The 23592-nt window shown below is 37.2% G+C and overlaps 1 long non-coding RNA gene across 2 annotated transcripts in view; it reads right to left on the reverse strand.

Moving 5' to 3' along the window:
- The window catches only part of LOC126636430 (uncharacterized), a 91355-nt gene extending 68926 nt beyond the window's left edge, over positions 1 to 22429 (reverse strand). For both annotated transcript variants that reach the window (XR_007627986.1, XR_007627985.1), the window contains exon 1: positions 22347 to 22429. This is a non-coding gene — a long non-coding RNA (uncharacterized LOC126636430). The remainder of the gene's footprint in view (positions 1 to 22346) is intronic.
- Positions 22430 to 23592: the final 1163 nt, after the last annotated feature.

Here is a 23592-nt window from a genome sequence, read left to right on the forward strand (position 1 = left end):
CCAGGAAAATAAAGCACTGGAAAGGCTGGATAAAATACAGGAAGACAGTTTCATCTTTTGTTAAAGAATGTATGAGACAGAACTGAGAACTTCCTGTTTCTTATAATCCATAATTCTTGGAAAGTGACTGAAACAATTCGCAAAACTTGGGTAAGCCTTGCTTTTTACCATAATTTCTTTTATGCACTGTATACACACATACATTTATATGCTCATAAGAAACCCTCATCACAGGTACTTCCACCCCTTAACAGCATTCTTATTTATATACCAGAAAGGCCAGTCAATGCATGTAGCAAATGGTTTGAATCATGCATTGCTCTTTTGAACTGTTGCTGTCAAAATTGCAATTAATTAAGGCACTAGAATGTGCAGTCTGAAATGTCTGCTAATCAGCATCTATCCAAACCTCAGATCTTCCCCTGTCCCCCAGAGCCTGGCTGCAAGGCTCAATGCAGAACTAAGTGTACCCCCAAGACACAGTCAAGGAAAAAAATCTTGCTGTCTTGTGAAGGCTTGCTGAGAAGAGCAGGAGACCATTCCTTCTATAAAATAAGCACTACTTAATGCTGGCTGCTTGGGCCAGCATTAGAATTTAAAATTTACCCAATCACCATGGAAAAGAATGATAGGAAAACATTTCAATACAAAACATGAAAGACAAGCAACAAGTTTTTGGACATTACCACAGGTTAAGTTTAGATTACCAAGAGACATCATTATTTTAATTGTGTTATGTTTTCTGCCTCATGATATTCACAAAGCTCCTGCAAAGGTGCCAGACTTCTACCTGAGTCACCTACATCCCAACAGAGATTTGAGATGTGAAAAATGGGAATGGAGCATGACTGAGACTTTTACTTCATGCGTGGGATAACTGATGTGGAAAAAGCATATCACAAAGAAAGGATGATATTCTCACTTTACCAACTGTCAAAGTATTTGCTAAGGAACACATAGATGAACATAATCATCCAGCAACATCTCTGAAACTTGCTATGTTTGGAATTGTAATGTAACATAAGTAAAAAACAAAAAAGCAAAATCATAAAAGGCAAACCCTCCCCAGCACATTGCCTCTTTCAGAAGACTGCTACTCATTATGTTGAGCCTTCTGTTCTCAAAACCAGAACCTGAAAAAGACATTTAATGTATAAAGAAAGAAAAAGGGACTATGTTTTTCAGCTTAAAGATGATGAATGCGTCGTTTGCCATTAGAGATAATGAGGATTTCAGTTATGTTTGGGCCCTGTAGGATTTTCTGGGCTTTGCCAAAATGAACAAACAACCATCTATATCAATGAGCAACTCCAAAGTCTTGGATAAGATGCATAGCTCAAATTTACGTGGACTAGCACCACCGTAAATCACACGTGTTGTGTGTAACATGGATTTAGGTGGCAAACAGATGTGTCCTAATGCCATTTTAGCTCTGTCTGTACTCTAATTCTGCAGTTAAAGAAACAGAAACCTTTGACCAAAGGACAGATTCACCCTTAAAGTCACCTTTCCTTAGTGGGAGAGATGCTGGCAGGGCACAGGGTGTCTTGAGCTTTGTAAATCTCAGGGTCTGCAGTGCCCTGCACGGGGTCTGTGAAGGCACCCCAGGCCATGCCACTGGGGGTTCCTCAGTGCCTGGTGGGAGGCAGAATATCCCTTCTGCTGGAGTGTTTCCATCACAGGTTGGAAGGGTTGCAGGACTGTGTAGTGACCTCCTTTGCACAAAACACCTTTCAAAGAACACTGTACAACTTTGCACAACTTGCAATACAATGCTAGAACTAGATATGCTTTAAATGACCCTTCCTGGGAACTGGTGAATGTAAACTACATTAATATTATCTGTGAACACACCAGAATACCCTTATGAAACAAAGTCTAACAGCATCAGCAACCCTCACCTAAACCAAGAGCATCTGGAGGGCTGTGGCTCTTTTTGAACAGTGCTGAGTGAACCCGTTTGCAAAGAATAAAGCCAAGGACCTGAGAGAGGAGAAAGCCAAGGACACTGGAAAATGCAGCAGTTGGAATGTGGCCCTAAGCAAACTTCCACGAGATGATTTCCAGCGTAATCACTGCCTGAGCAAAACTCCACCTTCTGCATCGTGTCTCTGTAAGAATATCACCCCCTGTGGTAAACAGGTGGGGTAACATCGGGGTACCAAGCTTCAGCACCAATTTTGATAACCAAAATAACCCTTTAGGACCCCACTTCACGCTAGCAGCTCAGCTTAAAAGCACAGAGCACTATCTTCCTCCACACCGATGAGTACTCAGGTGTGAAGTACAGATGTACAGAACATATGTCCATGCAAGACACTGAAACTTCCCAAGTTCCCATCCTCTTTCATAGTGGGGTGAGCACTAGTTGCAGTTTCTTCAGACTACAAACACTATATGTATGTTTCATCCAACTATCACTTAATTATGCCACGCTCAGCACTGAGTCCTGCCAATAAGATCAGTAACCTGAGGAAGGGCAGCTGTATGCCTAGCAGAGTAAAAGCCAGTCATTTAAAAAATAGGAAATAAAACTCTTATCCAAATAAACAAAATCTTTCCCCCACAGAGAAGAGAGGCAGAATTCTGATGTAATGATAGCTCTGCATGCACATTGCTCTTGCACTGAGCCCTTGAATGACAGGCAACCAGATAACTTGGAAGTAAATAATGGAAATCAAGCTCACAGTACTCCTCTCTTTCTTTTTTTTTAAAGACACATATTTTGCATAGTACCATGAGAAAAATTTATGTCCCACTGCTTCCCCCCTTATCTTCATACAATCAACTGGAGTTTTTTATTCCAGAGAGGGGAACAGAAGGAGAAGGGGGTGGCTGACGGGCTAGAAATTTACATATCCATATTTCTTTTATACTGCAAGTATGTTCCATTTGTTCTGAAAATATGTAATGATCTAAAATGGGGACAATTTTAATGAATTGGGTTCATAATATTTCATATCTTGCTGCCAGACTCTTAGTCAATCAAACTAATGTTATAAAGGAACAGCCAACAGCCAATTTTGACATCCTTTAAGCAGGTCAGTTATAAGCCAATTAGCTCTACCTACTTGGTCTCCAAGGTCTGAATAAAATATAGGCAATTTTGATTAGAAGAACTACTTCCACTAGTGTGCACATGCCTTAAAATAGACTGCAAAAATACGTAAAGCCCCATGGAATTGTTAAAGAAAGTCTCGATCCTACTGAAGTCAATTACTGTAATACAATTTCTCCTGACTTCTCATAGATTACAACAGCTCCTAGATTCACACAGTGTCATTCCAGTTTTATTGGATAGCAGAAAAACTAAGTGCTGCATTCATCAGAGCCCTTCCATCTGCTGAATACAACTTTTCTGCAATGTAAGACAAATTGAAAGCATCAATCCTGAATTCCACCAAAATTCCTGGTGAACTAACTTCAGCAAAAGGAAATCAATCAGAATTGCATTTATATGCACCTCACATTAATTTCTCCTGTTTATTTTAACACAAGTTTCACATTATTAATAACTGTCAGATCCTCCTTGAATGGTTTGACAAGAAATGAAGTTATTTAAAACTGGGTTAAATAAAACTCATCATTATTTCAAGAATGAATTTTGCAACAACTTGAACTTATTAATTCATTTCCTTAATTAGTCAATTAATTTTGTTCTTGTTAACCATGTAATTTTTAAGAGATGAGAAAAATATGGATGTTTCTTTTCCCAAGAATATCCAGCTTTTCATTGCTTTAAAAATGGGTGGGTTTTCTATTTTTTCCCCCTCCCCAATAAGATATGGAACCATATCTTTGGAACCATAATAATGAATAGGGAGAGCTAGAAAATTCTTGGTTTATATGCAGTCACATGTTAACTCTTGCAAAAATATTCCCGTCATTCATTGCAATACATACTTAATGTAGAGTGAACTTTGGAACAGCAGTTCTGATTAAAAAAAACCCCATACCCACAATAACAATAAAACCAACCAAACAAACCTCCCTACACAAAACTCAACCCAACCAACCAGCCAAAAAAACCCACCACCACCTAAAATCTCCAGGAGCACACCGAGAATTTGCCTTATTTTACTGGGGAAACTCCAAACTGGACAAGAATTTCACAACTCAAAATGCCTCTGAAATCTTAGTTGTATCTTCCTTTTATTCTAATACATTAAAAAAGACTTGGCATGTAACATATAAGCAGTAAGTCAGAAATGTTTGGTTTTCTTTGTTTCTGCACACACCAAATTCACAAATAATAGATGCTTTTGAAACCACACCAGCAACAAATCCATTCTACTATGCCTAACCACATTTGCTACTGTAATCACACAGTCATTGGAAAAAAATTAAAAACAGAGGGACTAAGAAAAATATTTTTAAAAACCCCAAAAAAACCAGAAAGATGCACTGCTAACAACCCAAGGGCACAAGAAGTAGCAAGTCTGGGATTCAGAACCACCTAGGATTGCCAAAAAAAACACATTATGGAAAGATAGAGGGGGCCTGACACCCTGCTATTGTGAATGGCATAAGCCATATGATGCCAGATGGACTCTAGCCAGGTTGGCCTGGCCAAATGCACAAAGACATAACATGACTTTGAATCCAGCCTAAGAGGATTTCACTGACAGGAACTGGAATGAAGATCATACAAAACAGCAAGAATGTAATATTGAGGGTTGTAAAATTTACTCATGCTCAGGAATGTAAATAAGCTCTACTAGAGTAATTCAGAACAAAAATATAGCTGTTTCTTACAGTGAATAGAGAAATATTGAAACCCTGTAACAAGGAAACAGGAATGGTTTTAATCGCTAATTACACTGCAACTAATTATTAAAACTCTTGATAACTGATGCAGCAGAAGCAATTGTATCTGCCTTCTGAAAATGCAAATGTGCCATAAACATTTTCTGCAATGCACTACTTTTTCAACTTTCAGATGATTGCCTGTCCTATATCCATTACCCTTCCGCATTTTCATTGAGTTTTAATTACAGTTGAAGTATGTCTTGATTTGCTGATTAAACATCATAAGCAGCTTAAAAGAAAGGGTCAAAATTTTAAATATGCACAAACCCACAACTGACTTCTTTCACAAAACCTGGTATTAAATCAAATCATTTATTTTTAAGAGAAAATTTTTGATCACTTCAAAGTATAAATTGGTTCTTTACTTGAGGCAGAAAAAATCTGAGCTCTTCTTGAAAATGAACCAAGGGAGCAAAGGGGATGTTGACTACAGGAGGGCATATATGTAATTTGCAGTCAAAGGTGCATGTACTCTAATCAGTACATAATGGATGGAATGGCTGGAAGTTGTTCACACAGGGATGGTAATTATTTCCATCCCAGAAACTCCTGCTTCTGAAACTTACCCTGCCTGTCTGCACCGACACCTTTGGTCTGCAGCACTTATTTACCTTGAGGATAAAATCAAAATCCCTTGTAAGCCATCTATACAGATATAAAGTTATACATATTCTAATTCCTCTTCCCTGCTACGGAAATGTGATAAATACATGCAGTGTTTTTCTCTTAGCAGGAGAGTTTTTGACATCTCACTAACTGCTTTTGTTAGGGTGAGAGACAGGGATCTATGGAGTTGGATACTTAATATAAGTGACTTTTTTTCTAAGAAGTTATTTATTCAAGAGAAGTAGGTGCTACATACATGTTTATACACTTCTCATTGAAGACTATTTCATAAACCCTTGTTTACTTTTTTCTTATAAACAGCTGCCATAGCATAATTTCATTGGGCAATCAACTTTACTCACACACTCAACAGACATTGTAATTGATGGTTACTGGGCTAATACAGAAAAAAACCAATCTTTCTGGAATCAGAGACATGGGAGAAAAGGAAATATTTTGTATGCAAATAAAGTGATATACTTAGAGAATGACAGAACATTCAAAATTTATTACTTCAAATTAGATACCCAGTTCCTCTTCCTGCGAAGAGTTATGCAAATGTTTATGTGAACAGCACTCAGTGTAAAATTAGATAGCCCTGGCTTTTGCTCCATTGTTACATAATTACATAAATTACTTCCTTTTTGACAGTCCTTAAGTCACTTAAGTATCTGAATGTAGCTACAGGCACATAAATTTGAAAGTGTGATAATAGATCACCCAAGGCCAGACAGTGAATCAATGTCTAAGCCAGGAGAAGGAAACAGGAATCCCAAGTACCTGTTGAAAGACAAGGTGACACTGCTCAGTGTGGAGAAAAAATCATTTCATTTGCAGCCTATACAAGTATAAGCCAATTGTGCTCCTCAGACTGTGATTCTCTCCTTGAAATAATCTTAAATACACTGTGTATTCCTTTACCTTCGTTCTTAGCGAGGTAGGTGTGGGGGGATTAAAAGCACAAAAAGCTAAACCTAAAACTCAAAAGATTCTTCACTAGGATTAAATCACTAATTGCTTGCACTCTTCTTGCAGTGGTCCTAATTGCATTGTAAATAAGACCAGGTAAAGTATCAGCTGAATTACTTAAACAGTTTAATTACCCTGAAAAATGCTTGTAAGTAAGAAGTTTATAGGAAGCCAACAAAGTGGCTTTGTAATAAATGCAGAAAGGTAAAGTCTAAAGTTGTGCCAAAATAACCCCCCACATGGAAAGTTTCACATTTAGAATACATTGGGTGTAAAATTTTTGGGGTGTCAGGGCGAAGGCAGAATATGTGCTACTTTTTAAGGAGCAGAACTGCAGAAAAGCTATTTTAAAGTCTCTTTTTCCCCACCACTGCAACAATAATTCCCCCTCAGCAAGCATCCACAGGACTAGGAAACAAGAGAGATGGGGACTAGATGATGGGGCATCCAGCAGTTTCAAGGACCCTGAAACCCACCTAAATGGAAAATTTGTCAAAGCTTCAACAGGTTTCCATCTGCTTCAGTTTCAGTGAACCTATATTTTCAAGAGAAACACAAGCCTTCAGAAAATTACCAGCCAGATTAACAGGAGCTGCTTCTTGCTTTTCAGAGAGAACACAAAGTCACTTTGAGAACAGTTAAAACTCATGTGCCTCATTGTCATCAGCTGATGCAGCATGAAGTGGGAAAACCTGGTCACTGTCTGAGCCTGAGCTTTGAGCTTCCATAAGAACTCAGTCACTATTTCTTTGGGGAGATGAGCAAAGGGAGAAAAAAAAAAAGAAAAAAAAAAAAGGAAAAATAAAATATTTCTGCTCCTGAATATCCCAAATGTTTCTAGCCTCCTTTGGGTCTGAAACTGCTCATTCTCAAGTCAGACCTGTGGCCCTACATTTTGGCACCTGTGATTCCCAACAGCATCTGGTGCACCCACTAACAGAAAACATTTCTGGATATGGAACTGTGTAAGACACACTTCAAATGTCAAAGAACTGATTTCAGTATTCAAGGAACATCTCAAAGAAGTGGAACAACAGAGATTTTTACATAATGCTGAAACATCATTTCTTTTTTCTTTTTTTTTTTTTCTGTCTTTACATTATGTATTTTCACTGGTATCTGATAATAGCAGGAGACTGGTAAGCAAACTAAATACTAAGCCTTCACAGAATTCAGCAGGCTTTCAATACATCCCAGGAGAGATGTGGAAAATAATGCTTCACCTTCTAGAAAACTTAATGTAGTCTGTAAGGTAGGACATTTGAGGTACGATCTCTGCATTACAAAACAGCACATTTGCACATGAGGCACCACCACAGATACAGCACAAGAAGCTTCAAGGTTAAACAACCCACTGATGCTGAGACCTGAGGCAACAGTTATGAATAACAGCTGAAGATAAGCTGTACTTCCCTGGAAGTGAACTGATGACTCTCACAAACACAGAGAACTGAAATAAATCAATTACTGACTACTAATAATGTTTCCACAATTTCTAAACTTCACCAAATCCATAATGGATAAATTTTCATTTCACAGAATCAGTGAACAAGGAATCACCTTGTTTTCATGGAAGAAGAATGGAATGAAGTTTTCTGGGAAATTATGTCCCTTGCTGCCTTTGGAAAGTCTAGGCAGACTGATTAAAATCAGTGCACAGTGTTAATCAGTGCATGACCATCATCCTTCTTAGGTGAGAATCAAAAACTAAAGTCTAAGGTGGTAAAATGTAAATGAACACCAGAACCATCAGATGCTCAGAGGGCTGGAGCACCTCTCCTGTGGAGACAGTGTTGGGGTTGTTCACTAGGAGAAGAAAAGGCTCTGGGAGAACCTTATGGCACCTTCCAGTACCCAAAGGGGATATAAGTGAACAAGAGAGGGACTTTTGACAAGGACTTGTAGTGATAGAACAAGGGGGAGTGGCTTCAAACTGACAGGGGCCAGGTTTAGATTAGGTATTAGAAAGAAATTCTTCCCCGTGAGGGTGGTGAGGCCCTGGCACAGGTTACCCAGAGAAGCTGTGTGTGCCCCACACCTGGAAGTGTTCAAGGTCACATTGGACAGGGCTTGGAGCAGCCTGGGATAGTGGAAGGTGTCCCTGCCCATGGTAGAGGCTTAGAACTAGATTACTTTTAAGGTCTCTTCCAGCCCGAACTGTTCTATGATTCTGCAATATTTTTATTAAAGCACAATGAAAAGAGCAGTAACAGAAAATATACATAACCTATTCCAGAATCTGTAACAGTGGCCTGAGAGATCCACATTCATGCTGAAATTAGCCATTTTAAATGTGCTAATTTCCAATTTTAAGCAGTGCCAAACGAATTGGAAGGCTCATATTTGAACACTTCCCCTTATGAGACTTGTCAGGTTTGGATTGTGTATCATGTCCTCAGAACACACTGGGACTCCCACCAATGTAAGCTGCATGTGCAAACTGAAGGCAGCTCATGGTCCTGTGAGATAAACTGCTTGTTCTTTCATATCCTGCAGCATTTAATTTGGAAAAAAAAAGAAAAAAAAAAAAAAAGAAAAAAACCCAAACCCAATTTGCTTTTCTTATTGGAATTCAAAACTGCAGTGTCCATTACAAGTTGGATATTTGAATCATATCTTTCCCCTAATCTTGCTTATAATTCCATACTATCAGGAGTCCTATTTTAATGATTTTACTTTGATAATAGCCAAGCTTTTTGACCTCAAACATCAGATACTGAAGTCATTACATAGTTGAATGCTCCAAGGCACTTACCAGGTAGTTCAGAAAGTGCAGGAGAAAATGAGATTTTCATGATGACAGTGGCACATGTGGGACCCCACCATTCTCTAGAAGAATATAAAAATGCAGGCAGAGCTAGACCTTAAGGCAAACCAGAGAATTTGCAGTCCCTGTGAGCTATTTTCCTCAAAAAAAAACCCCCAAAAAAACAACAAACCAAAACCGAAACAAACCAACCAAAAACAAAAAACAAAACCACTAAAAACCCCACACTAAAAAAGACCCTAATTGCCAATAAAACTATGTAGTTTTCAACAGAGGCTTGTGCTAGATGCAGTCATCCAACTAACTGCACTGGAACTGCTTGGGAGCAATCATCTGCCCCACTCAGCAGGAGTGCACCCACAAGCCTGACAGCAGAAGACATAGACAGAAAGAAAAAAAGAAAGCAAAAAGAGATATGAATAAATCTTTCATCCTGTTAATTCCAGCAGATATCCAGTAGGTATGTGGAAATCCAAGACTAAATTTGGTAATAATATAAAGGCTACCTTCTATATCCTAGACAAAAATCTAAAGTCTAACACATACATTTGTGTGGTTTTTTTGAAAGCAGCTTTGTGAAGTCTCAGGAGATTTCAGCATTTAAACGTGGCACATTTAGCTTTACAACTAAAAGTCAGAACAGGTCATGTCCATAGAGCCCAGTTCTCAGAAAATAGGTATTCAGCACTTTCAGTAAATGAAGCATAGTTCAAGGTATCAGATCCCAGCAATTGGTAGTCATGTCAGGAAATCCTGGCCTAAATATTCATCAAGGCAACTCTGGCTCTGCTCCATTATGATTCAATATCTGGTGCCTTTTCCACTCAGCACAAGGAATGTTCAAAATCTCTCCTAAGTCAAATAGATTTCAAATGATTTAGAAACTAGGGAGAAAAACTTGAGTGACTTGGAAGAGGGAGGTGGTTTGTTTTGTTTTGGTTTTTTAAATGGAATGGCTACAATTGCCATTTGTCCTCTAGATTTCCCGTTCAAATCCAAATCCAGTCAGTTGTAAAACAGGCATCTATGGGGTGGGCTCTGACCTACACATATCTTAAGCACCAGACATCTTAAAACAGCAACATGATTTCATGAACAGCAAGAAACCGGATAAATTTACATCAACTTCAGATAAAATCCTCTTATAAACCAAACACTGGTTCCTGTGGGATTTGTTCTTTGCCATTGCCAGAATGTCCTGTAACATGCACCCTGACTCTGGCTGTGCAAGCTAAATTTGCTGTGATTAGTAGGGCTGAAAGAAAAACGGCTGCACTAATATTCAAGCTGTTTGAAGAGAGGTTTACTGCCCCCAAAAGAATCATTTAATTATAACACACCATTTTCTTTAGATCTACATATAAAAGAGTTAATTTGCCTAAGCATGCACCAATGGGGCTAATGGATAAAGGTTTTTATTAGAGATGTGCCAAACAGTTCAATAATTATTTGAATACTGTAGAGACCTCTCAAACATGTAGCTTTGGTGTACAATAATTCTGTTCAATTAATGGATTTATTTCCTTCACAGATATTCTTTCAGAAGTGCTCCATCATCCATGCAGTGCTGTTCAGAGACAAGTTGTAAATACTTTCTCTTTATTGGGAAGTTCTAAGGACATGATGTTTTTTTTTCACACTGCTGTACTCGATACAGGAAGAAACCTGCAGAGAAATACATAAAAAATGCAGCACAAAATTCTCTTTGGAACCGAGTTAATTGGTGATAATTACATTCTTGCAACCAATGAAATCATATCAGCTTTCAAACAGTCTCTAGCATTCTTTTCTCCATTTCTGTGGAGCTCTACAGGGCAGAAGGTGGCACACTCAGCATCCCCTTCCAGCATTAGTTACCAGAGACACCCATTATTACGACTCTAAATCTCCTGGAGTAAATGCACCCTGGTATCTGTGCACTACTGCTGAAACTGCATGCCTCCATATAACTATTAATTTGAAGATTTAAAAATTGTCAGTAATAAATTAAATTAAAAAAAAAAAAAAGGTCTTTTTACACCAGACCCAGAGAAGTTAAAGGAAGGCAGAGCAAAGTCCAATGCACACGTTAACCACATTAACGACATCACTGAAGTAAATCTGATCCATGAATGGTCTCCTCTGTGCTGCCTGCTGTTTCTGCCTATTTTTCTGAACCCTCTTCCTTTAATTCCTCTTTCCTTTCAAGATGAACCCTTTGCACAATTCCACTGATAGGGCTGGGAAAAAATGACAGACCTAATATGGCCATTGCCATCCAGCTGTTCACTGTCCTTGAATGGTCCCTTCCTTTGCCCTTAACCTTTATCCAGATGGTTTATTTGAATGTTAGAGAGCAGCAGGTTTGTATGACTAGACCTTCTTAGATGGTCTTAAAGTCCACAACTTCAAAATCATTTCAATGCCTATCATTGGGAAAAAAAGAGTGTGGTAAAAATATTTATGCAAAGTTGTCTCTAGGCATTATGTGTTAAACTGCTTTGTCTGTGTTACATTACAAAGACATATTAAATCTTTATGTAAAAACATTTTTCCTATTCAGGAGCTTAGTTAAACCTATACTACTAGAGAATTATCTGCTCTGAGTTTAACATTGTTGTTACCTTTGCAATTACTTTTCTTAGCCTTTAACAAATAGAGTTACAAATAACTACGTGAAATGCTGCATGAGTAGCCCAAGATGTATTGACAGAGAATATGAACATCTGAGTAATAGAGAAGTTCAAGATTCCCTCCAGGAGAATTCTTCTGTCTCATCAAACATATAAATCATGACCCCACTATTATCTTACTTTAAAAAAATAAATTAAAAAAAAAATCATGAACTTGAGAACAAGTATTTCTAAAGAAACAATCTGTGGAGACCATGTCTATGCTCCTGAACCTTCTGCTTTTCTGTTTTTTGGCTGTATGATCACCCATCTAGCAAGTATCTAATTTTTTGTGCTGTACTACAGTTACTGCCATCAATAAAGATGCTGTGACACACTGTGGCATCTCGTGTACAGGGAAGGGACTCTGCATTTGCACCAGGCTCCATATTAGCATTTTTCTCTTTAAAATACACTGGCAACATTTTGGATATGATACTGTAGAGCACACTTTTGATACTCTTCCACAATTAGCAACACAAAGGACATGATGCAGACACCTCTAGTTAGCTAAACTCAATACCTCCATTATGTTTTTTTGGGTTTCTTTGGTTTTCCCTTCCTTTTATTTTTCACTTCTCCAATTCTGAATGTGCAGGGTTTTTTTCTCCTGCTACCAGCACAATAACAAGAAGTGATGAGGACAGAAGTCATGACCACAAAAGACCATAAACATTACAACATTTACATGGTGACATTTTTACAGTGGCCAAATGACTACCTAATGACATCTCCAGAGCTGCCAGAGGTTAAGCTAGTCAGGGTCATGAGACAGTTTTTGCTTTCTTTCGCCACCTGGGGTAGAAAAGGTCCACAAGGGAGGCACCTTGCTCTTTCTCTGGCAATGAACTTCAACTTGGAGATGGAGGAAGAAGTACAAACAGGTTTCTGAGACTGAAACTAATCATCAGAATAATACTTCTGAAATTGTTTTCCTAAATTATGCGATGATAAGACACAGATAGAGCTTTGTCCCATTTACCCTTCCTAGTAAGATCTCTTATTTCCTAAACAACAAGGGCATCATATTTAAACACAGCAACTTTTTCAGCAGTTGAAATTGAATACCATTGAATACATTGACCTTTACAAAGATTTAAAAATAACCTTGAATGTTGTCTTGCATTAGCTTTCATTATTATTCGATTGCATCTGATGAGCTGGCAGTAATTTCCACTTCTTTTTTCTTGTGGAACAAACACCTTCTCATATCTACAGGGCAAGCTATATATGGAAAAGTGTACAAAAGGCTTCCTGATAAAATTCAGACAAAATGTGTCAGTACAGTAGATGTCCAGGGCATTGGTCAGAGCATCTCATCCACCCAACCTCAATACAATTTACACAAATTTCAGCTAATTTCTCCTATTTTCTTCTTCATGCCCCTAGTATTTTTGAGAACATCTATTTAATCAGAGACATATTTTCTACAGACACAGAATTCAGCCATGAGCTTCTGGAAAAGAAATAGCTGAAAATTACAATAACTTAAATTCTTTTAAGAGTTACCTTTTCAAAGAGATATACAAGATAGGTTTGCTCTTTGTCCACATTTGTATGGGTAACACTTATTTTCTCACCTTCATTCTACTTACACTTGCACTACAACATGTCAAAGTAAGTTTGCAAATAAGTGAAATATATTGCTCTGACCTACTTGTTAGCCACTTAAATACCTTCAAGGGTCAAGGACCAAACAAACTGACTATTTTAGAAAACACAACACAGAATAAAAATATGTCCATTGTTCTCATTCCATCAACACTCACAATGATTGAAAACCTGATGTGTGTCTCAAACAAACAGTAACTCCCCTCCAATGGCAATTCCCACACAGAAAATCCCACCTCTCTTGACAGATGTTCAAGTATGTGCCTGGACTCTTTGTGAAGAAATATGTGACAGTAGCATACAGCTTCATGATAATTAATCCATTCACAGATATATTTGGATTCTTTGATGAAAGGTGTGATAAATAAATATTTTTTTAAGAAGTGCAAAAAAAAGCTGTTTTGTTGTTATTTTTTGTTTGTTCATTTTTAACTTTTAAGTAAAAGCAAAAAGTGGAAAACATTATAATTTTTCCTGATCTGATCATATATGTTTTAAGGATGCAAATGATGGTTTCAAAGTTTTATTTACTTCCCTGGTGTAAACAAAATAAAGTAAATGCAAGTAAAAAGGTTCTCCTCTACCAATAGACAGACTGATACTGTGTTCTGACTTCAGTAAGGCTATTGCAAACAAAACTAATGGTCTGCTCTAAGACCTTTACAGATCCCTCAGGTTTAGTCTTGAATCAGCAAAGATATTTTGTGATTTACCCACATTCTTGAAGAGGAGAACTTCAAATATAAGTAAACATTCTTTTTAATAAACTGCTTGGTATTAATAATTCATTACACTATCCTCAGTGACGTGAAAAATTCTTTTCCAACTCTTACTGTGAAGATGTGAAGCTAGTAATAAAAGCTTTCTTCCTGTCAACAGTACTCAAAAAAATAATTACTCCTTCCTGGAATAAAATCTCCTTTCTGGATAGTACCCAAGTACTGGCTTCAGTATTCCACCTGGGGAGAAATCCATGTATTTTTGCTTATGCCTGGCCTGGAAGAGATCATGCAACAGTCAAGCAGGAGAAGACCTTTCTAAGAAAGGCCCTTTCCTGTACTTGAATACTTGATCCCACTGGAGTCCAAAATGTTCTGTTCTTTGCAGCTACAAAATAAATTGGGACATAAATGCTTCATTAGAGTAGGAACTCTCTGCACTGTTGCCAGCTACACTGAAGAGCCACCTTTGCCCCATTGGTTTTAATGCTATGTCAAAAATTCATAGAGATGGACACATTTCACATGTACTTCTCAAACTGCACAATCAAGACTGGTAGTAACTAGCAATAAAGCAAAGAGGTCATGCACCATTATTTACATGCTTTGCCAGGTACAGCTCAGGCTTAAAATCTCTAAAGGACAATCCACCCTTTGTTTTTGCCAACAAACCCATTTCTAGGCTCTGTCAGTAATGCAAGCCTTCCTAATTCCAAAATGTGCTATTTTTTTTATTCTCAAAACACAACACTATTGTTTTCATTAATAAGTCCTTAGGTATCATTTACATTTAATTTGAAGAGGTTTATACAATATTTTCCAGGTAGTGTGCAGGCCCTGGATTACTCACATATAGAATAATGTTCTAGCTGAACATGTAGAAGGACACTTACAATTCTACTGAAGCTTTCAAAATTATGTTGTACCTAACAGCTTCTGTGTTAGGAATAACCAAGTGCTGTTCCATGGGACAACAAGAGCAATTTAAGTTTACAGATCTGTCCTCCTTGGGAAGCACTTTGTATGACGCAGAGTTGCATACCTGTGTACCAGGTCTATTTTGATAAGTGACAGGAAACATGGGAGTGGAGGTGAACGCTGTCCCTTGTGTCTGCTGCTCTGTTTTGCTTGCTGCCTATGCAGCATCTCCAAAATGTGTGTATGTCTGTCCACAAAGCTGTATTTTGACCGAGCTAACACACAGAGCTAACATACACAGACCCATAACGCAGGAGAACTCATCTAGGCTGTGCTTCAGCTGAGACTGAAGCCGAGACTTCAGCTCATTTATATGCTAATTCGAACGGGAGGCAAGCTGGATTCCTCAGAAGACTGTGCTCCCAATATCCTTTTAACACATAATTTAATATCATGATTTGGGGACAGGCAGTAAAAGTTAGTGCGCTGTGTTGTTCTGTAAATCTGTTGATTGCTTCTTTCAGGGATATCGCATCAAGTGTTGGCTTTTCAGCTGAAAGGGCAGCGAGGTCTGCGGCTCTGATCTGGCTCATTGTGCTGCTGAGCCACATGTGCAACACTGAAGAGCATTAAATAACACTTCACAGATGCTAATACAGAACAATAAATGGCATGGTATAAGGGTATAAGGAAGTGTCTGTGTGTGTACTGGCAATTGAAACACTTATCTTTGAAAGGCCATTATTTGCACGTGAAATTTACTCTGTAACACTTGTAACTATTGCCTTCTAGACCCTATAGCATAGAAAAATAATATTAAAAAATCGAAATTAAATTTAATTAATAAATTAAATAATAAATAATATAAATTTAATGAATAAATTAAAATGAACCTAAAAAATCCCACAGTACAAATTTGTGGATGGAACTCTGAGTCCAAGAATAGGGAGTATTTTACTCTGCATGGAAAAAAAAAGTAAAAAAAAAAGCTATTAATGTTTACATCCACTTAATGATTGAAAAGTTGCTATGACGTTTTCCTTTGTGGCTTCATTTTTTAATGTATTTATTATCATTATTTTATATATTTATTATGGTTTCCTTGTACAGATAACCTACAGTGACTTTTATCAAAAGATTTTGTGGAGATATTTTGCTTTAAAGGCACAATTGTTTATAGAAGAACATGAACCACATGGTTTAGAAAACATTTTAGTTGAAACATTATTTTTTAGTTAAATTTCCTAAAAATAATGAGAAGCCTTTATTACTTTTGCACAAAACCCTACCCTTCATGATACCAAATGGCAACTTCAGAAGCAGCAAGGGAGTGATATGCTTACACGTGTGTATGCTTACAGTAACCTCAAGTATTTTAAAACAAGGACAAAAAGCCTGTTCACTAACAGAAATAATTTAACTGATTTATGGAAATTCTCAAAGTCAAATTTCACAAAATAAACCTGGAAATTTTTAACCAGTCATTCATCTCAGGGTTACAGACAACTCAGTGGGGTTACCAGATGCCTTATTTAAAAGTCTAAGCAGGGAATAGTTTTAAACAACAAGGAAAAAAAAAAAAAAGATGATTTTAAATCATCAATATTCATACATCCCTTACCTTAAGGACAGCAACCTCTAATGAAATGCAAGGAGGCCACAAATGGCTACTCAGTACACCTGCCTCTCTTCTACACAATCTTTTTAATAATCTTTAATTCCTTTGATCTGGTAACTTCCAGCACAGACCTTATAGGAAAAAAAAACAAGTTTCCTAACTTGATTGGACTCTGGGACTAGAATTGTGCCAACTAGCAGGTCACTGTCCTCTCTTGGCCAGACTGAAGTGCCTTTCTGGGACAAATCGTGGGAGGTAATGATTTCCACTTGCAGTCTGACTGCTGGCAACTCCATGGTTTTGTCAGGTAAACACCCAAATAAATCAAATGTATACACATATTGTATCCATATCTTACATGGAATAAACACACATAGAATACCCTCTGTTTCTTTTACCAATATGCGACAAATGTGGTTTATAAATGCTTGATCTGTATTGGTGTGGTGATGGACAGTAGGAAAAGAACTCGAAACTGGTTTATCTGGACAGTAGGATGTTCCAAGGGATATACACAGGCTGAAATCCTGGGATCAAACCCATGAAACCAGACATAAAATGCTCACAAGGGGCACTGCTGTAAAAGCTACAGGCATAAACCAAGAGTAATGGAAAGGAGCAGAAACAACTTTATAGCATTCAGGTCCTAATCTATTTTGAAAATAAAATATAAAATATCTTTATGAATTAATTGGTATCCTTCAATTCTTTTCATAGGATGTCAAGCTGCATTTAAAAGGTTCAAAGATTTAAAAAAGCACCATCATTTTAATGGTATTACTTAGTTTTTATCAGTTTCTGATATCATAAAAGCTTGCCATAAATGAAATCAAGCTTGAAATGCCTACATAATGAAAAGCGTAATAAATAACTCATTAAAAAGGGACAGACAAAGGAATTCATACATATTTTTACTCTTCTTATACTACCTAACTATCTGTATCTACTGTATGTCTCAGGAAGCCAAACTCAATTAAGATTTAATAAAAATATATTACTATAACCTTTTTCTTTCTCCAGCAACACTAAAGTAACGCACACAGAAAACTGAAGGATCAAACCCCTTTTTGCAAACCAGCCTCAAATAACCTGTAACAAAACTCAGACTGGAGAAACTCTCAGCTGCCATCCCCACTGCTTGGGGCCAATGCTGACAGGTATCAAAACACCACAAATTAATAAACAATATATCAAAGTGGTAGCCAACACCAGAGCATCTGCATTTACATCCTGCAATGCCTGACAGAAATTCAGGCACGGAACTTTAACCGATACTAATTACAAATTAAGACTTCATGAAAGTTTGAGGAAATCAAAGAGGTCTCCAATTCCTTCAAAAGCCTGCCTGGAAATTCTTTATTCAGAGAATTAGGTGGTTTGAAGTCAGTGGTTTAATCTCTTTGTGGTAGAAAACGTTTGTGCAAAATCCTTGAAAAGCATAGAAAGTTACTGGCGTATCTGGTAGGGAACTTCACAAGAGCAGAATCAACATCATTCAGGATAAACCTGATGTTGGCAGCAGGCACCACCCCTCTAAATCACTGTAGTTAAATACAGCACCCATGAGAACTACCCAAGAGGCACCACAGCCAAAGGCCCACCTGACAAAAAAGTCTGCATACTGAATTTCAGACACTGACTTGTTGCCAATATGCAAAATATAGAAGTTACTGGCTAATAAGCACTATGCAATCAATTTAAATACTATGTTAGCAGAAAAATAAATTGTTTTCACATACTAGGCAGTTCCTGTGAGCTTCACTTTGTGAATATGAATTCTGAAAGATAAATTCTTGAAAATATCCGTGAAGGTTAAAATCCACATCCTGCTAGAAACAAAAAAACCCCACCACCTAGTCAACATCAAAGACTAGACACACCAAATGAATTATACATAAGGAAAGGAAAGTCAAATGTTGGCTTCAATGCATGGGCCAAGCCTTCAGGCTGGTATAAATTCATGCAGCAAAAGTTTTTGCACAGAGAAAAGCAGGTATTATAATAACCCTTAAAAATAATTTTACCATAGGAATTTGTAGCAAATCCGATCTTATTCAATGAAATTCAAGAAAATCATTCATCTATATTATTGCTTATGGCCTACTTACAGGAGAACACACTTCAGATTAAGGAATAGTTAAAGGAAAAAGACCATTCATAAACACAGTTATTTCAGAGGAAAAGATATTCTAGAACAGTTCCTTGTATAGACAAATACCCTCTCAAGTGGTTGATGGATGTTCCACTATAGAATCATTCTCTCCCCTGTGACACGAATCTCTGAAACCTAAATAATCAAATCATGAAATAAATTCTGTCTAAGGGATATAGGTTTACCAAATTGAAGAGCCCACAAAAGTTTCTTTCTAAAATATGATCTATACCCAGTTATACAGTAATGATACTATGATATTTCCTAGTCAAAGCCAAAGAAAGGAAGGAGATTGATTTTACTGTCTACATTACCCAGGTATGTTTATAAAGATGCAGTAACTTTTTAAGTGCAAGCACCGTTCAAAGACCTTCACTGCATCTGGAGAAAAACTCAGGAGTCAAACAGAATGCAGTAACACTAAAGAACAGACTATAAATAGGATTCTAACAAAAACTATAAGGACTTCCAGTGACAGAGAGTAATTTTTTTTTCTCTAAGCCCCTCTCATATCAAAGTTGAATTCAGCTCCACATTTGAGGAGGAGATGACAGAGTTCACAGAAGCAGATGCACTGCATCTTCACAGGAATCTGGCAGAGCAGGCAATGTGAAGCTGGTAGACACATTAAAATGAAGAATAGGTCTGAGCTTCAAAGGGAAGAGAATCACTCTCAGATTTACAATAATACTGTCATATAACATCATATTTAAAGAAGACAACATAAAAGGAATCAAAATACACTTCTTGAAGTATAATGGGCTTTATTCCTTTAGCCTTGAATGTGGGAAAAAAAAATGGAACTAGGAGAGGCGAATGACACGAAACTTTCACTAGCTTGGGGAAGGTGGTCTACCAGTTTTAAAAACTTTTCTCTGGCTGGGAATATTTAAGATATGCATTTATCAAAGTAACTCTGAACATAGCTTAGAGTCCATGGAGTTTGCTTCAAACAGAATAGACACTTTTAAGCTGCCAGTGGACCATGTTGCTTATCTACATGAAGACTTACTACAAAGCCCAAGAGAGAGCTGCTGTTACCTCCTACCCAAGTGCAGCTGATTAAGCATGTCCTTGACAGAAATTGTCTATCTAAGTGACTTTTAACTTCCAGAAACTTAACCAAACTAAGAAGTCATCCTACAGGCAACAAGGTAGGACAAAGAAATTATAGTTTTTTGAATTTTCTTCAACTGTAACTCTTCAAGAGAGTTTTGGTAACCCTGGAGAACAAAAACATAAAGTCAAAAGATTGTACATTGCAGTACTGCTCTTCTGCACTGCCCTTCTCATCTTCTTTCTTCTGGAGTCACAGGTTGAGATATAACCATACCAGAAAGAAAGGAAGCAACCACTGTATGTGTGGTTTATCCTTTTCTTGCCTCCTTTTTCAGTAAGCACATTGCAAGGCAGGCTTGTCACATGCTTTAGGAGAAACAGAGGATCAAGGACTGTTGTATTAGGATGTGAAGTGACCACAGTCACACAGGATCCTCTGTCACGAGCACTGCCTGTGTCTAAATAGCTCAGATAAGAACTATTTTCAGAGGGTTTTATTATTACTGTGTTTTGTCCTGGATCACACTAGGAACATGTCTATTTTAGGCAACTGATACTTTATTCAACCTGGTTTAAAGTGGTTATTTTGAATTATTTTTCTTTCCCTACTTACTTTTTACTGATAAATGACTTCCACCCATGCCCAAATCTAAGGACTATGAAGAAACGTGGTTCTCCCAATTACCTTGGTATGAATAGCTACTTTGAACATCCCAAGACAGTGGACTAGTCAAAAGATTTATTTTGACCACCACCCTGCATGTGACCTGCATAGGCTGAAAAGTCTTTCAATTTGTGCAGCCTAACAGCCAACATACAAGAGAAAAAAATCAAAACCGGACAAATAAGCAAGATATACGTGAAGCCACTAAACTAGGCTTTTTAATTAAAAAGGTAACCTGCTGATTGACTTGATGTGATCTTGATTTTTTAGTTTGACAGTTCATTCAATAGGGACATTTTTAGATGCTCTTACATCTCTATTTGGGTTAGAAACCTGTTTTCTTAATTCATTGAGGCATCTGATGTATCAGATTTAATAAAGGCCAAATTGTGTTGCAATCCTGTGTCAGAATACACAAGGCTATTCGGGGTACTCAAATTTTGCCAGCTGTTTTTTAATCCTGTTTGTGCAAATTGCACTCACCAAATTTCAGCCATTTCAGTGGTGATTGCATTTGCTACACTGGTCTTATTCTATATAATGTGTGTACTGTAGTTATCTCTTATGTCTAATATGTGTCCTTTTATGTACCAAGTATTTTTAAATTTAATGGAATAATTTTAAAAATAATTTTAAAAGCTAACATCTTTTTCGATGTTTTTGTTTGTTTATTTGTTTGTTTTTAATCAAACAAAAAATGAAGGCCAAGGACAGGTTTGATATAGATTCTCTGCAGATAATGGAGGTGTCACATAATCTCACTAAAAATTTTTTTATTACTGTTACAGGGTTTTTAGTTTACTTTTTTTTCCTTAGTACGCCCATTTTAGTTGCAGTTACTTTCTTTAAACCTAACCTTGAGGAATCATTTGTTAGGAAGTGAATAAACTCTCCCTAGCTATGAGGGGACTAATATTTTCACTGATTTTTTTCCAAATAAAATACTGTAGAACCTACACCAAACGGAGTAAAATCATATCAGTGTATTAGTAGAAATGGGCAGGATACCAGTCTGGCTTTTCTTAGGGAAAGCCCCATTTGAATCCAGTTATAAAGTCTTGAAAAATAAAGTCTGTATGTATGTATGTTTAGCCCTGATGTACCAGAAATCAGGTTGAATTGTATTCTGAACAAAAAAACCCTCTAAATGATATACAGACTGTTTTAATTATGAACAAAGTTTGCAATGCTAAGGAATTGTGATCTGATAAGGTTATGGGCTCTTTCTGCATTGGAAAGAAAAACAATAAAAGAAGTAATATTTTGTTTTTGAGGTAATTTGTCAAATACATTAAATCAGAACAATGTTTTTTTTATCACCTCTTGGTTTTGGTGTAGCAGAGTTTTATTATATTCAAATCTTCTGAGTCATACAGATTGGAGATAAATACACATAATGGAATAGTGTTAACATATTATCTCAAGAACAAATAAGCATTTCTTTTAATTTTCCTTTTCATTCTACAATTTTTCATCTTTAATCTAGTAAAGAAACAGAAGAAAGATGTCTTCTTCTGTAAATATCTCATTTCTCTATCCCCAGTAGATTTTGTGTAATCGTGAAACAAAAGCTACTTCTGGTAAGAAACAGAATGACTAACAAATTATAAACACAATAAAACTATGCTGTACCAGAAAAAATATATGATGTATTTGTTCTCTGGGTCCCCAGACCTTAAAAAGAAAAAGAAAACAAGACAAAAGACAAAATAAACAAGCAAAGCCCCATTTCTTTTGTAACCAAATAAAGAAAAAAATACTGACCTACATGTTCAGTTGCTAAAATTAACAAAATGCACTTACCAGCTGACCTAAATGATCCTTAAAGAAACCTAAATCCAAATAGCTGGGAAGCCAATGCATATGTTCATAATAATAGACAAGCCAAGGTGCAGCCTCCGGTTTAGTCTGAAAAATACTAAAGATTTTTTTGCTATTGCTGGAAGATATTAATGGCCACTATCAAGGAAATCTTTGATGAATTTATGTTGTTAAAGGCCAGTTCAACTCAATTAGGTGTGCTAAGAACTCCTCTCGAGTGCAGAGGAACAACAAAATCTCCTTACAGACAGAGAGACTAAACCAAGAGAGCAGGTTAACATTTTTTCTCCCTTTGGTGCTCTGTATCCATCTTAAAATGTCTATGGTTTGCCTTCTGATTCTTTTTTTTTTTTTTCTCCTTACAATCACACCTTCCACATACAAAAATCCTGCTGCTCCTGCAAGAGACTGTGGACTGAATTCCTGATCTGCTTCTGTTTCATGGAAGTGCTTTAGTTGCTTTAATTTTGCCATGTCCCATTTTGGAGAGTGGCTACAGCTGTAGCACAGCCTGAGTGAAAGCAAACAGGCAGGAACCCTCTATTCCCTCACACTGCACATTTGATCTCTTTTTGAAGATTGTAATATAGATATCAACTACTGCTGTCTCCTGAAACCTGCACTGCAGGCTGTAAGGGAAACTCAGACACATTCCTGAAACCACTAGAAAATCATCTCTGACACAAGGGTAATTAAGGGCTGGATTTACATCGGATGAAATGGAATTCATAAGGAAAGGTGTGCAAGCATAGATGAAGCTTACAGACCATGCAGAGCGCAAAAAACACCTGCCAGGACATATCTTAGGGGCAGAAAACATGCAGATAGTGGGGAAAAAAAGCTATGAAAGACAGCTAAGAGGAAGATAAATAGAGAAATTAACAGAGAGACAGACCTGAGCCTGGAAACCATCCACAGTCACTTCACGAGCATGGAGGGAAAGGAACCCAACTCTGCAGAGCTTTGTACTTCTCAACCTCCAGTCACCAAAGCATCTCCAAACAACTCACAAATAACAATTCAGAACCATTTGCTTGCACTCCTTTAAACAGCTCAATATCTATTTTCCTCCCATTTTACAGATAAGGAAACAATGCACGGGCAGACTGAAGCCAACTCAAAGAACCCACAAACATTCTTTATGTTGCCCACGTATTTAACCCCCTTAACAATAAGATGCTTTAGACAAGAAGAGCCCAGTCCAGATTTTCAGTCATGTCCTGTTCTG

Source organism: Myiozetetes cayanensis, unplaced genomic scaffold, assembly GCF_022539395.1.
Source record: "Myiozetetes cayanensis isolate MyiCay16 unplaced genomic scaffold, myiCay2020 scf13, whole genome shotgun sequence".
Lineage (NCBI taxonomy): Eukaryota > Metazoa > Chordata > Aves > Passeriformes > Tyrannidae > Myiozetetes > Myiozetetes cayanensis.